General features: G+C 44.6%; 1 long non-coding RNA gene across 1 annotated transcript in view; it reads right to left on the bottom strand.

Annotated features, from left to right (window-relative positions):
* The window catches only part of LOC144791397 (uncharacterized), a 66187-nt gene extending 55659 nt beyond the window's left edge, over positions 1-10528 (bottom strand). The window contains exon 1 of the long non-coding RNA XR_013602380.1: positions 10398-10528. This is a non-coding gene — a long non-coding RNA (uncharacterized LOC144791397). The remainder of the gene's footprint in view (positions 1-10397) is intronic.
* Between the last annotated feature and the right edge of the window lie 310 nt (positions 10529-10838).

Consider the following 10838-nt stretch of genomic DNA (forward strand, 5'->3'; position numbering starts at 1 on the left):
TTCGTGTCCACTGTCTCCAGATGATTCATAAGGACTTTGCGTGCTATGCTCACTTCTGCTGCGCTGTCTAGCATTGTCTGAGCCCACTCTCCGTTTTTCAGCTGTGTCCTCAGTATTCTCAGCATTGTTGAATACTTTAATACTGGCTACCTTCTTCTTTGGAAACTGTAATTTTTTATTTGGATGAGCAGGTTCCTTGTCTTTGGACTTGACGTGCCCTTCCCTGGGTTCCGATCGTCCTCTTCTTTCCGATTTCTGCGAGGAAGTCTGAAAAGATTGAGAGGGACGTGTATCAAAATCTTTTTATCTATCCGGTTTCTTTATGTTATCCCTATTTCTAAGGTTGTATTTTTTCACAGAGGGCTCCCTTTGGGGAGACTTGGGTCCTTGGTCCGAAGATCTTTCTCTCCGCCGAGGAGACCTTCCTCGGGACTGGAATCTCTTTTCTTTTGGATTGGATTGTTTGTTTCCATCCCAGTTCTTCTTTTGACTGTTTAGATTATTTTTTATAAATATTTTTTCAGGACTTTCAATTAGTTGGGGCTTCACTGGTATTCCACCCAAACTATCTCTACCTAGCTCTTCATAGGATTTTTCTATAATTCTGGCAATTTCAGCTGGTTGGTCTGCTATATCTGTCTCTTTTAACCTCTGGCGGATCGCCACATTCGCTGCTTCCCCTTTTATGTTGGCTAGTAATATTGCCGAGACCTGCTTGAAGTCTTTTAGTAATTTCATACCGAGAGTTAAAGCGGGTTCTGGACCGTATTCGTCTTGAATTTGTTTTAGCACATCTGGTATTACCGACATGGATGGTACACCATGTGTTTTTGTGTAAATGGAAGCAAAGACTGTACCCCAAGTGTCACAGTCCTCCACGTGTGGTGCGATTCCCATTGGAAGACAGATAGTCAGAATCCTGTGTTTATCCACAGGGGTGGTGTCTGGAAACACCGCCTCTATTTGGGTGATTTTTTGTGCTAACCAGAATGGTATTTGTTCCCGTTTAGCTGGTACTTTACCTAGGCAGGACTGTATGTTCTGTGGTGTAATTTTATTTGTGTTCCCCTGATGTGGGGTCAGCTGTGGAATTTTAACTACAGGTTGAATGGTTGAAGTCCGCATTACATATTGGACTAGTTGTCTATATATTTTAATTAATTGTTTTAGTTGTACTAAAACATCTGCTGCAGACATCCTTTCGATGTCTGGATGTGGTGTGTATCCGGCTAGGACCGGCCACGTTGCTCCTGGTCTACCTAGTGGACCGAGCCTGGTGATGTGATTATTATGTTTTAGGGCGCCATTAAACAAGAGCAGGTGCTCTTGGAATTTGAGTGGTACTTCCACTTCCTCGAAAGGAGTGTAGGTATCCGGTGGTTCCTCTATTTTATAATAGTGGAACTCTTTTGTTACAGCATTTGCTGCTGGAAAGTGTATCCATGAATAGAATACCTCTGTCTGCCGATATTCGTGTGCCTCAATTACGAATATGACTGTACCACCTCTTGGTGTCAGTCCATTGTCTATAAGTTTTAACGTTATAGATCTTCTTATGTTGACCGGGATGAGTTTTATATCCGGGTCTGCTTCTTGCATAGTATTATCAGCTTCTATTATTTCAGCTGCTAATCTAGCTCTCTCTCTTTCATCATCACTGTCTACCATTTTACCGACAGGAAGGTTTTTCTGTTTGTTTGCAGATCAGGTTTCTTACGGAAACAAAGATTAGATGCACAATATTTTGGAACAGTGTATCCTTCAACGTTGATTGAACCAAGAACCATACATAGGAGTTCCCTCCTGCGAGGTTTGGCGGATTTTACCTCTCACCCACTCCAGACGTCTTTGGAGTATTATGGAAAAAGGGGTCTGAGTGAAAGAGCACGACTGAGTTACTCTAAAGTCTTGCGTTAGTTTTATCGCCTATCCAAACACGTTGGGCGCCATGTAGTGTAGTTCCTATTATCCCAATAGGCTCTGCGCATTGGAATAATACCTCCAATAGTATAGACCTAGACCAGACGTTAACTAGGTCTTCTACTGTCGATATTAGACTTAAAGTTTTGGGTTTGCCAGCCAGCTCAGAGTTCACTAGAAACTTTCTCGAATAGACAAGGAGGAGTTGAACCTCCCTGGATAGACAAGAAGGGATTTAGTTTCTGACAACCATAGAACATGACAACGTTGCTCTCCCCTAATCAAGAGTATATCTCTAGAGTCGTGTGAAAACAAAAGACAACTTATTTTACTCAGTCAGTACGTGCATTCTTAGTTTCACCAGATTGTAGAGAAAAGGAAGAGACGGGCGTGTTCAATAAAAGATGTTATTTATTGATCAGTCTCTTTTCTCGTACAAGAGAAATGGATCGATATTATCGCAATACTTATGGTTAAGTAAAGTGCATACAATAAAAGCAGAATTATAAAATAATACTGTAAAAACATTGATATGGTTTCTAAGCCATACGTTATTTAAAATGGACAGAATATATACATACACATATACATTTGACTAATAGTACTCAACTGGTGCTTCTAACTACGCCTACCCCAGTGTACCTGACCTAAGCCTAATACGTGGGCGGGGATAGAAAGTAGCAGTTTAAGTTAAGTTTGTTTTGCCAAGTGACTGACTCAAGAATTCTCTGCAAGGGGTTATTCAGCTCTGTACCTGAGATCCAGGATGGTTGAGGGATAGTATCTCTCGTCTGAGGTCTCGATATTCCAAGCTGCCTGCGAGGGCTGCTCGGAAGCGCCGGAGCTGGATTTCTCGGCAGGAGAAAGCAGTGTCTCGTTCTCAGCGCGTCAGGAAGGCGGGGCAGCGCCAGTGGGCTTCGCTCTCTGCTGGGCTTCGGCAAGTCTCGCTGCTCCGATCTCGTCACCACCGCGTGTGTTTGCTTAAGGCAATGTCGGTAATATTTATACCTGTAAGGTGCCGAGATTGACGTAAGGATGGACATAGATACGTCAATAAGGATGTCATACGAGCTGGTCGTTAGCACATTCTTTTACTGAAGTTCTCGGGGAAATCAAAACAATGGCCGCAGGGTTTTTCCCAGGTTGTCATAGGTTTGATTTGTTTTGAGGACTCCGTATGCCTTATCAGGGGCTGGAGGAATATTGCTTTGCCTAATTAGATGGCAAGCGTTATGACCTAATCAGATAACGCGCTCCTGTGCCGTGGTCTGGCGTAATCAGATAACGGTTTCTGCATCATGGGATGGCTGCTAGTTAACTTGTTAACCAGAATAGGGTCAGGAATAGGGGGATCGATACAGAACCTATAGGAATACATCACAGTTTAATACAGAAACATGTCTGGGAGTGTTTTTATAACATAGTTTTCAATATTGCATTTTTTTTAAAAATAAAACAAACTTGTCTCTAAGACTTTCTTTTATTTATTTTCAGTCCATAAAATGCAATTATAAAACAGCTGAAGAGCATACAGCTTTAGCTCAGTGTGCTTTACAAAATATGGCAAGGTATCCTCGGGTAATTGATTTATTGACCCAGGATGCTAATTGTGTCCTCTAATGTTGCAGGAGTGCTGCTGCACCTCCTATATCCCCTTCAACATTAAACAAAATGCTTGGTGGTGCCCTTGACCCTTCTAAGAACACCAGCAAGGTAAAAATAACATTAAAATATTCCCCTCAGAGCATTTTTGAAGGATTTCCGACACCCACACCTTAATTTTATTAGTGGCAGTGTGAGAAGCTCCAGGGCCACTACTGCCCCAGCTGTGCCACCATGCCGACCCAGGACACCCACAACAATTGCTTTTTTTTTTGGAGGCTGCGAGGGGGAGTCTTGCAGAAGCTAACCTTTGGTCTATTCGTAAACAACTTAAGACCTGGCTTTTTAATCAATAAAACTTAGTTCCCCTTGCTGGTTAAACACTGCAGAGACCTTAGCGCCGAGATGCCCCAGGGCCTTCGTTCGCGCTTTATAAATGTTTTTAATAAATAAATAAATAAATAAATAAATCCTATTACAGCTGGGTGCAATGATGACCATTCACGGGAGCCACAATGTATTGAGACCCCCAGAGCCACAGCTGGCACCTCAGTCTGCATAAAACAAGGTGCTTGGGGGACTCGGCATCTTTTCTTTGCTCCTGCTCAAGTGATTGCAGCTTTTTTTTAACTATTCCCTCCGTGGAGGAGCAAAGTGGAGTTTCCTGCACCGGAGAGTGCGGGCACAGTATACCCTCACTCTCCTAGGCAGGGAACCACAGTGTCCAGGGTGTGGACTCCCTGGGACACTGTGTAGTATGACTCAGGGGAGGCCGGCATGGCTAGTGGGTTTGTGGGGCGGGTGCAGGGGTTACCAGGGGGGGCCGCAGGCGAGGGTTGGGGGTGTTGCAGGGTTGTAACTCGGGGGGAGGAGGTGGTAAATAAGAAAAAAAACACTTACCTTAGGCTGGGTCCCGCTTCTTCTCTGCTCCTGCTCTCCTGCCTGCCTCCAACAGGAACAGGAGGCCAGGCTCCTTCCTCCAAGCCAATCACAATGCTGCAATGCAGTGTTGTGATTGGTGTGAGCACCGTGACATGGCGCTCAGTCAGGGGCTGGAGGGGTGGTCATGTTTTCAATGCATGCTGTTTCTAAAGTTGTCACTGCTGTAATGCAGTGGGGTGACGCTCCTCCGACATAGAGGAGGAGCCGCCACTGGTATCACTCCCCAGGGATTGGGTCCCCAGGGGCAGACACTAACATGTTGTGGGTGCATGAGACCCCTCCAATTCATTTAGAAATTTAGTCCCAGGAGAGAGGGTTCCCAGGGCCCAATATAGGCACAGGGAGGGTGTATGCATGCCCCTTTCCCCTGTAATTTCAATTCTGCCCAGGAGATGTGATCATAGGGGCCCAAGGCAGGTTCTGGGTCCCCACTCATGACCCATTCTCATATAATACTATACAAAGACCTCAGGCCCTGGCCCACCAGCGGGGTCTAAAACATTTTATACTGCAAGCAGGACTCCGACAGATTTTGCCAAAAATAAACTTTTTTTTATACTTTGGCCCCAGAGAGGGTCCTTCTGGGACTCCACCCCAGCAAGGGATAGGGGGTCCAAGTATCACTACCCTATCCCCTAATATGTTTTTTATATAATAAACTCATAAAAGTTCCTGTATCTTGCAATGTGTGCTTGTAACATTGTTTCCTATGTTACAGACAGCCAATCAGAATGCTCCCTACTGCAGAAGCCTTACTCCAGTGGGAGTGAGGTATCCAAAGGGAAAAAGCCCCCAGGGCAATCAGAACACTCTTTATTTTGTCCCTCAATCCCAACCATCCAGATATGCAAATATTGTGGTCCCTAATTTTTCAAAAACTACAAAAACTACTGAACAGATTTACACCATATAACAAAAAACATACTTTCTGGACTGAAATCGGGCTCCCTGCCAAATTTGGTGATGGAAAAAGCCTATGAAAAGTGAACATGGAGTGAGTATTTTGGGACCCCACCTTTTTTTCGGCCCCCACTTTGCAAATCACCCCGAAGCTTTCCATGGTGAAACTAGTAATAAAAAAGTATTTTTTGGGAAAGTTTTGTGAAGATTCATCAAGCGGCACCAAAGTTATTAGCACACCAAAAAAGGCATATAAATATAGTGAAATATTGTGTATACCTATGAAGGAATTAATGAATTAAAATAACTTTAATATAAATAATTGTGAAATGAATGTACAAGGTAAATGCAATTTAAGTGTTTTAGAATATTTAAAGAGTGAAACATATAAAATAAATGAACTCTTCTACGGAATTATCTGAAACATTCTCAGGCAGTGAGAGCTAACCTGTCAGGACTCGAAATAGAATTTGTCTAGCAGCTATTGTACTCGTCAAATGGCAAAAAAGACCCATTTGGAGAAAGGTGGGTTGCGCACTGGCCCACACAGTCAGCAGAGGCTATGGCCACTGCTCCCTTAGCCTATCACTTTGGGATCCCTGCCAGGCAGGCACGAATCTCTGTGCCTCCAAAAGAAACTTCGCTAGAGGGGTCCAAGCGAAGCCATTGAAGCTTTGCTCTGCAGATTCCATGTTTGATGCGTCTACTAAGCAAAGTTTGTTGTTTTCGAAAAAACAAACTCCAAAACAAAAGTGTGTTTCCTGAAACCAAAATAAAGCACTTGCACTGCTGGGAACTTTACGGCTGCACTTGAGGGCCATTGTGTGTTGTCCATAACCGAGGTGTCCCAGATAGGAAAAGGGAGTGAAAGTGCCCATCCTTAAATATGTTAAGGCGTGAGTCACTTTGCCTTGACGGCCCCATAAAGGATGGCCCTTTGGATCTAATGTTTGTTTTGGCAGAGTTCATATACCGAAGTCGCCACTTTACCATGCTTTTTTAGGTCTCACTGAGTCAGCACACATGCATTGCTCGGAGAGACATTTAGTAGCTGCTTTGAGAAGTGCTAGTTTGCCGGCGACTAGCTTGTTGGAACGCGCACAAGAGTGCGCGTGACGTGCACAGCTGGTGCGGCTTCTTTGATCAAGCACGCGTGAATGCTTTTGTAGGCTTCCAGTTTTACTTTTTAAATACTGAACATGTTCTCTCTCTCTCTATCGCCATCTCTTGTTTTTTACGTAATCCTACACCTGTGTGTCACGTGTCCCCTGTCATGCAGAATAACAAAACAGTATTCATTCAAGCACAGTGTCAGCACCGGAAAAATCTTTTCCTAACTATCCCTTCATCAGCATCGATAAAAAGAAGCATGTTACCGGCGCAATGCGTACTGCATAAGACTATCCGTGTACCACCACCCTCTGCATGCGGCACCCTTTAATAATTGCCACAATCAACGCCTCGGCACCCTTGAGCCTCTTGTGGTAGCACTGCAGCCATTCTTGGAACCAGGGGTCTAGCTTCTATTCCCCACTTCCCATAACACAAGATGTGTGATTCTGGGCACCAAACTTCTCTGCGCCTCCTTTATTTTATCTACAGGATTTTGTAAAGCGCATAGAAGAAAGCCACTCCAATACTTGATTCATTTACAATCTTATCAGGAAAGAAAGTTACAGAGCAATGATGTACGATCGACTACCATTTCAGACTCTTTTTTTTCCACTTTTTCGTTAAAGAGTCATATAAAATACACCACACATGCCATGTTATATGAATAACCAAAATTGTGGCCCACCGATTGTCGATGATACCAAAATATATATTGGCATCAGTTCTACACACGCCCTATGCTCTCCTCTTCTGAAAAGTACGCTAGAATTCTGCTTGTCTAGCCTCTTTGCAAATTTCAGTGGTCTAAGCCCAACTGGTATACGTGAAATATCTAAAGTCTGCTACTTGTTCCACAGTCACAACAAATGCTAATTCGGGCCTTAGAAAGTAACAGTGGGTTAACTTTAACTCATCAGCCGCAGAGGTGAGCGCGCTGTCTCAAACAGATAGGTTTAAACCCAAGTGAGCCTATCCTAGCTATTCATCCTACCAAGGTTACTAACTGGTACCTGTGGATTTACAAAAACCCAAGGCGATTTATTATACGGGGTGCCATTGACGCCGGGGCAATACTGCACTGGCGTTCGCACCTACTCACCGGTACAACTTCAACATTTGCACTGGCAAGTTCAAAGTAGACATGGTCACTGATCGTCACCTGTAGCTGGTCGGTGTTAACCTGTACTAGTGCACACCCACGTAATCTAGAAAGAGGGCAAACATACAGCGACATGCGTACAGCCGTATGTAAGCAGGCCTCAGTGCTGCAAAACCCCAAAATCAGATAGCAAGCGCTGTGTACAGCAGCACGCCTATTCTTGCGCTCAAACACGTACTGTAAATGGTTTGAAGGGGCGTCCCGTCCACGTGCCCATCGCGGTTGATTTGCAGGGGGAAGCTGTTTTTGCCTGTGGCCGCGGCGGTGTACTGGTGCATCAGCCTGTCCGGGTTCGGCCACACTGGGTTCATGAGCAGGGGGGAAGAGTTGGGGAAAGAAGTGGTCTCTCCCAAAAGGAAGAGGAAGGTGAAAGTCAAATGCACGTGGCTACAGAGGCTGCTCCTTGGCATCTTCGGGTACTTGCCTTCCTGCCCTCCTTGCTGTGGGTGTTGCTGCTGAAACTTGTGCCTTCCTCCGCACTTACTCCCAAGGCCCCTTTGCAGTGGCAGGTTCTGAACTCTTGTGCTTCCCAAAGGTTTGCAGCCCTCTATAAGGGCTAGAAATGATGTGACACGGGAAAAAAACAAACGCCTGTCCACATCCTTTATGTTGTAACGGCTCAGCATCATTTTAAGAGTGCCCTGAGACCTGCATGGCCAGGGAAGGCTTTTTTCACACATATTCACCAGGGAAACCAAGTCAGACTCCAGTGGGCATGACAAGATTAGTGTTGGCAGGGCACCCATCTTTTGGCTGGTGTGACCTGACGTCTGCATGTTCGAATCCCTATTGTGTTGGCTCAGGATGTCATCTCCTTTTAAAATAAGGTGTAATGAAAGCTGTGAAATTATAATTTCAATAAACACTTTTATATTACAGTCTAATATATGACTAAACCCGTGGTCCTTTGGGCATTTAAGTTACAGGTGGGTGAGCCACTGACAGCTCGAGCCAGGCTTGATCCTGTAGCCTGGCTTTAGCTCAGCTCTGGGTCCTCTTGGAACTGTAGCCCATGACGAGGCGAACTTTCAAGTGGCTTCTGCCTGGCACCACTGCTCTACCCTCATGCACAACGAGGAAAAAACAAAGCATTAACATTTGAGGTACAAAAGTGAGATACATAGCTACCCATTCAGTGGCTGGATTGTACACAGTGAAACCAAAAAACCTGGACAAATTGCTGTTACCCTGTGTGATCTTCGGCAAATATTTTATTTCATAGATCCTCCTTTTTCTTCAATATCATATATGAAAGCACTTTCAGACTTGAGTTTAGAATATCAGCTGTACAAAACCCTATTGTGTTTTATTTAATGGACTATATTATTGTTGTTGCTTCTATAAGAATCCGGGCCACATACAGGGTTCACATAACAACTGTTTTGCCTATAAGTTCATAAATGGCACTATCGCCAGGGTGGAAGCCCATGTTTAACAAGCATTGGCATAGCCAATAGGTCTGGCCTTTGGGACCTTATAACGGTTTAGCTATCCAGCACAATATCCTTGGTGCAAAAACATCAACTGTTGCATGGCTAAGCACTTATAAGTTCCCAAAGGCGAGACCTATTGGCTATGCCAATGATTGTTTTGTTTTGATATCTAGAAAGTTAATTTGGAGTTTAGGGTCCTTACATTCGCATAGAAATCTGCTGCCCAAGAGTTTACGAAAATTCTGGTCCCAAATATGCTTCTGATAAGCTTGCATCACGTGCATCGCTATGTGTTCTTAAGTAATTGAATGCTTCAGACTACCTACCCTCCCACAAAAAAATGAACAAGCATATGGAAGTGCTGTGGAAATGTATAGAGAGTCACAGCTTTCTAAGCAACACGAAATATCCTTTGCTGCCTTCCCAGAATGTACTATTCCTATGTACTAAATTCTGTTTAGGTCGGAGCTTTAATTTTACCACTATTCTGGTGGCAGGTACCTTGTCGCCTATCCAAGTGAATAACACTTCTACCTGACGAACTTCTAAAGTCGTGCGGCACAAAAACATACCTTGAATGCATCGAGGAATTGGGTGTAGTAAACTAAGCCTGACCCTCTTTGACATTTCAGGTGGGTTATTCACCCCAAGAAACAGTTTGAAAAAAAGAGAGCCGAATTGTACTTTTTGTCACACAAATTCCACAAAATATATTCAGACATCTCGAGGTTATGAAGCTATACTGATTTGATATTACAATGTGTTTATGATGTGCTAGTTAAGTCTTACACTCTCTAGTGGTGTTGCAGTTCACCATCCCCAAGAAAACTTTGAAGGAATGACGGCAAAGCTATGCCTTATTAAGGATACTTTCATTAAAAATTGTTTAGAGGGCTTTAGATGTTACTGCCATTTCAAGTAACCTAGTGTAGAATTTCACATAGCCTATTATATTGCAAACTATATACTGCATTTTTCTTAACTTCTGCATTCCACGTCCTTTCAGCTTTCCACCCTATCTCTTCCAAATAGGTTCTCGGTCATATGTTTATGAATAGGATTTTTCTTGGAAGGGTAGGGTGGAAAAAATAAATGTTGTACAAAGCTCATAATCACTAGCCAAAGACAAAAGACATAGGCAAAGCAAACAGGCTCCTTTTACAAAGCAACTGCTCAATTTTGAGAGACCTACTAGGGTCAGAAACCTTGCAGACTACAACAGTCTTACACGTACAAGCCTGCTCAAGCAGTTGTCAAACCAGAAGTACATATATTATGAAATACAGACTTTTCGTTTTGATAAGTTCATTTCCCCTGAGGAGGCGTACGTTTTTGGTGCTGCCTGAGAGTTGTGATTTCTTGAAAATCTGGGGCACTGTCGAAAAACAATGAAAAGGGGGGGCCCTCGGCCCCCCCGCACGCATGGCGGCGCGGCGACCGTCTCACCCCCTTTCTCCTTTTGTGCCTCTCGGTGGTGGGGGCGGGCCCTGGTGGGCGCGACCCACCACCGATTGGCCGGCGGCCTCCCTGACCCGGATACCAGGAAGAAGGTCCGGGTCAGGGGGGGCGGGCTACAGAAGGGGCGGGCCGGGGGGGGCGTGCCCCCCCCCTGCCTGGCCCCTTGAGAATAAAGAGGTGGGGAGCGCCCAGGAGACCCCCTTGTCCCTGGACGCTCCCCCACAGCACCGTGTGCCCCGCGCACGGGGCTTCTTTGTTAATTCTTCTCTTGCCTTTTGTTCAGGTTAAACTTCCTCGGAGCAAAGCAGGGG

Source organism: Lissotriton helveticus, chromosome 11, assembly GCF_964261635.1.
Source record: "Lissotriton helveticus chromosome 11, aLisHel1.1, whole genome shotgun sequence".
In the NCBI taxonomy this organism is placed as follows: Eukaryota; Metazoa; Chordata; class Amphibia; order Caudata; family Salamandridae; genus Lissotriton; species Lissotriton helveticus.